Consider the following 6000-nt stretch of genomic DNA (forward strand, 5'->3'; position numbering starts at 1 on the left):
AAACAGAAATCAAGCAATATATGGAGACAAATGACAACAATAATCAACACCGTAAAATCTGTGGGATGAGCAAAAGCCGTACTAAGAGGAAAGTATATTGCAATACAGGCCTACCTCAGGAAAGAAAAAAAAATCCCATATGAACACTCTAAACTCACAATTAATGAAACTAGAAAAAGAAGACAAATGAGGTCCAAAGTCAGTAGAAGGAGGGACATAATAAAGATTAGAGCAGAAATAAATAAAATCGAGAAGAATACAAAAATAGAAAGAATCAATGAAAGCAACAGCTGGTTCTTCGAGAAAATTAACAAATTATATAAACTCCTAGCCAGACTTATCAAGGAAAAAAAGAGTCTACACACATAAACAGAATCAGAAATGAGAAAGGAAAAATCACTACAGACACCACAGAAATACAAAGAAATATTAGAGAATACTGTGAAAAATTATATGCCAATAAACTGGATAACCTAGAAGAAATGGACAACTTTCTAGAAAAATACAACCTTCCAAGACTGACCCAGAAAGAAACAGAAAATCTAAACAGACCAATTACCAGCAATGAAATTGAATTAGTAATCAAAAAACTACGTAAGAACAAAATGCCTGGACCAAATGGCTTCACTGCTGAATTTTATCAAACATTTAGTGAAGACCTAATACCCATTCTCCTTAAAGTTTTCCACAAAGTGGAAGAAGAGGGAATACTTCCAAACTCATTATGTGAGGCCAGCACCACTCTAATACCAAAACCAGGCAAAGACACCACAAAAAAAGAAAATTACAAACAAATATCCCTGATGAACACAGATGCAAAAATACTCAACAAATATTAGCAAACCAAATTCAAAGTACATCAAAGAGATCATCCATCATTACCAAGTAGGATTTGTTCCAGGGATGCAAAGATGGTACAACATTCAAAAATCCATCAACATCATCCACCACATCAACAAAAAGAAGGATTACAAACCACATGATCATCTCCATAGATGCTGAAAAAGCATTTGACAAAATTCAACATCCATTCTTGATAAAAAATCTCTCAACAAAATGCATAAAGAGGGCAAGTACCTCAACATAATAAAGGCCATATATGACAAACCCACAGCCAACATTATACTTAACAGTGAGAAGCTGAAAGCTTTTCCTTTAAGATCGGGAACAAGACAAGGATGCCCACTCTCCCTACTTCTATTCAACATAGTCCTGGAGGTCCTAGCCATGGTAATCAGACAACACATAGAAATAAAAACCATCCAGATTGGAAAGGAAGCAGTTAAACTGTCATTGTTTGCAGATGACATGATACTGTACATAAAAAACTCTAAAGAATCCACTCCAAAACTACTAGATCTAATATCTGAATTCAGCAAAGTTGTGGGATACAAATTAATATGCAGAAATCTGTTGCATTCCTATACGCTAATGATGAAATAGCAGAAAGAGAAATCAGGAAAACAATTCCATTCACAGTTGCATCAAAAAGAATTAAATGCCTAGGAATAAACCTAACCAAGAAAGTGAAAGACCTATACTCTGAAAACTACAAGACACTCATGAGAGAAATTAAAGAAGACACCAATAAATGGAAACACATCCCGTGCTGATGAGTAAGAAGAATTAATATTGTCAAATGGCCATCCTGCCTAAAGCAATCTACAGATTCAATGCAGTTCCTATCAAAACACCAAGAGCATTCTTCAATGAACTACAGCAAACTGTTTTAAAATTCATATGGAACCACAAAAGACCCCAAATAACCAAAGCAATCCTGAGAAGGAAGAACAAATCTCGGGGGATTATGCTCCCCAACTTCAAGGTCTACTAAAAAGACACAGTAATCAAGACAATTTGGTACTGGCACAAGAACAGAACCATAGACCAAGGGAACAGACTAGAGAGCCCTGATATAAACCTAACCATATACAGTCAATTAATATATGATAAAGGAGCCATAGACATACAATGGGGAAATGACAGCCTCTTCAACAACTGGTGTTGGCAAAAGTGGACAGCTACATGCAAGAGAATGAAACTGGACAATTGTTTAACCCCATACACAAAAGTAAACTCAAAATGGATCAAAGACCTGAATGTAAGTCATGAAATCATAAACCTCTTAGAAGACATCATAGGCAAAAATCTCCTGAATATAAACATGAGCAACTTCTTCCTGAATGCATCTCCTCAAGCAAGGGAAACAAAAGCAAAAATGAACACATGGAACTACATCAAACTAAAAATCTTCTGTACGGCAAAGGACACCATCAACAGAACAAAAAGGCATCCTACAGTATGGGAGAATATATTTGTAAATGACATATCTGACAAGGGGTTAACATCCAAAATATATAAAGAACTCACATGCCTCAACACCCAAAAAGCAAATAACCCGATTAAAAATTGGGCAGCGCCTCTTACAGCACTAAACTATGTTTTCTACCTTTATCTTGCATCTACCTACCACTTCAGCATTTTATTAAAAATAATAATAATAACAGAGAAGTGTGGGATTCATATATAAATCAAGTATAAAAATCAAATGAATATTCATATTTGACCTGATTGTTTATAGTTCATAATACATGATCAAAACCGAAAGTTTGTGATGACTGCCCTTGCACTCTTCACCATGTAAGAACTTATTCACTATGTAAGAATTTGTTCACCATGTAAGAACTTGTTCATTATGCTTCAGAAGATTGGAGACTGTTGAGAACTAGGCTTAGGGTTGATTAATGATTGTGCATTGAGTCCCCTATACAGAATTTTATTGTTGTTAACAACCATTTGATCAATAAATATGAGAGATGCCCTCTCAAAAAAAGGTGATACATAAAAAAAAAAAAAAATTGGGCAGAGGATATGAAGAGACAATTCTCCAAAGAAGAAATTCTGATAGCCAACAAACATATGAAAAGATGCTCCACATCACTAATTATCAAGGAAATGCAAATTAAAACCCCAATGAGATATCACCTCAAACAAGTAAGGATGGCCAGCATTGAAAAGACTAAGAACAACAAATGCTGGCGAGGATGCGGAGAAAGGGGAACCTGCCTACACTGCTGATGGGAATGTAAGCTAGTTCAACTATTGTGGAAAGCAATGTGGAGGTTCCTCAAAAAACTAAAAATAGAAATACCATTTGACCCAGGAGTCCCACTCCTTAGAATTTACCCAAAGAATACAACTTCTCAGACTCAAAAAGACATATGCACCCCTATGTTTATTGCAGTACTATTTACAATAGCCAAAATATGGAAGCAACCTAAGTGTCCATCAGTAGATGAATGGATAAAGAAGAGGTGGTACATATACACAATGGAATACTATTCAGCCATAAAAAAGAAACAAATCCTACCATTTGCAACAACATGGATGGAGCTGGAGGATATTATGCTCAGTGAAATAAGGTAGGAGGAGAAAGACAAGTGCCAAATGATTTCCCTCATTTGTGAAGTATAACAATGAAGCAAAACTGTAGGAACAAAATAGCAGTAGACTCACAGACTCCAAGGGACTAGTGATTACCAAAGGGACGGGGTGTGGGAGGGCGCATTGGGAGGGAGGGAGATGGGGATTGAGGGGTATTATGTTTACACATGGTATGGGGAGTCACACATGTGTTTTTGTTTTTTCATGTAAAACCTTCATAAGAGTGTATATCAATAATACCTTAATAAAAAAATTTTTTTAATATTTTGCAGTGCAAAGGTTGTGGAGCAGGTCGGTAGTATCAACTTTAACCACACAAACCCTGTGATATCACAATTCTACCACTAGGAATTACCTGAAGGTACTCACAGAAACATAGAAATCTTCATCACTTTTCTATAATGAAAAAAAAATTAAATATCCTGAATATCCAAATATGGGGACTGAAGAAAAGATATCTGATACATTCAAATGATGGAAAATCCATTAGTTGTATTTGTACTGATATGCAGATATCTTCAAGATATATTAAATTTTTCAAAAACATGATCTTTTTGTGAACATCTTAAAAGGATTTACACATATATTGCATATGCATGAAAATTGTCCAGAAGAATAACTTGGTCACACTGTGATAAAGAACTAGAGATCAGGGGTGACTGCCATCAACTAAACTTATTGTAGCATCATTAGATATACATATATCAAATCATCATGCTGTATGCATTGGACTAATGCAGTGTTATATGTCGATTATATCTATGTGAAACGGGGAGTAAAAGATCATGGATGCAGAAAGGAGTTTTATTCTAATTTTTCCTTTTTCTACTATTAGAATTTTTCTATAGTAGATACTATTCTTTTTCATGAGATTATGGATTGTCTTTTTTTTTCTTGTTCAGTATTTTTTAAAAACCTAATTTTAAAAAAAACACAAGTATTTATTATCTCACACAGTTTCTGAAGATCAGAAACTGCTTATTGAGGTGGTTCTAGCTCAGGGTCTCTTAAGAAGTTTCTGTCAAGATGCAGGCTGGGGCTGCAGACTCAGCTGAAGGCTTGGCTAGGGCCAGAAGATCTGATTGAAAAGTTACTGATAGGACCCTGAGGCCTAAGTTCTTCACTCTGTGGTTCTCTTCATAGGTCCGGTTCAGTATGACAGCTGGCTTCCCCTAGTGCAAGTGATCCAAGGAAGAGAATAAAAGAACAAGAAGGAAGTTATAGTCCCTCTTATGGCATGGCCTCTGAAATCATACACCATCACTTCTACTTATCCTAATTCATCAGAAGTGAATCAGCCCACATTCCTGGGGAAGGGAATTAGGCTGCCCTTCATGAAGGGAAGAATATTAATTAACTTGTAGATATTTCAAAACTGCAACAGAAAAGGAATAGTTGGGAAGCAAATTTAGGAGAGGGAAGCAGCAGGAATCAACATATTGAAACAGATACGTGGAAAGAACATTGGCTTTGAATCCAGAAAGCTGGCGTTTATTTCCTGACAACAGCCAGCACATAATAAATGTTTGCTATTAATAAATAAATAAAGTTAATTAATTAATGCATGATTAACAACTTTTCTGAGATTGCTTTCAAGTCTTTAGTCACAGGCATGAGAGCAATCACCACATTACAGGGCTCTCCTGAGGGTTAAGTGGGATAATGGATATCAGCGCTCTTTGCATATTTAACACTTGTAGCCAGTGATGCCTGGAGGTGACAATGGCCTGGGACAAGAGGAAGGGGCACTGGCACACCAGAGTCCTTGCCCATGCCAGGCCCCTATTCTATCTCTCTGGGGCCTAGGAGCAGTGTTCTGATGTTACCTCTCTATCTCACTCAGCCCTAGTCCAGGCTGCTTAAGGTATCTCACCCTCCACCACTACTAAAAACCTAACACATTTTACTTTATGAAACAACAAGATGTTCCAGTATTCCCCATCCCAATAAGCAGCAACTCCATTCCTCCCATTGTTCAGGCTACAACTTGGAGCCATTCTCCACATCTCTGCCTCTCTCAGTTCTCATATCCAATGCATCAGCAAATCCTTCTAACTATATCCAGAATCCAGCTACTTCTCACCATTTCTATTACTAACACCCCCCACCAAATACGTCACCTGATACTCCAACATGTTTTCTTTAGATGACTGCAAAAAACTTTTTCAACAAGCCATTTGCCTGGACTTAACATCCAACTCTAGATACAATTTCTTACCCTGCCACCAGAATCATTTTGTAACATTTTCCACAGGTTATATCATACCTTATTGCATAATGACTAGACATGATGCATGCCTAGTCACACTACATTGCAACCATGGTATGATGACCAGTCTGTGATCATTATTTGTCTCCTACATCACAAGGCCCAGGCCTGATCAAGGTCTACCATGGCATCTAGAACTACTAAGCTATTCGTGATAAGGAAGGGAAACACTGCAAAACGGTAAGGTTTGTAGAGCAGAAAAATAAATACACACGGTCCTCTATGATATTGTTGTATCACTGAATTAACCAGTCCTTGAACTTTCAGACTTACCATGTCAAATAATA

Source organism: Manis pentadactyla, chromosome 5 (assembly GCF_030020395.1).
Source record: "Manis pentadactyla isolate mManPen7 chromosome 5, mManPen7.hap1, whole genome shotgun sequence".
NCBI lineage: Eukaryota > Metazoa > Chordata > Mammalia > Pholidota > Manidae > Manis > Manis pentadactyla.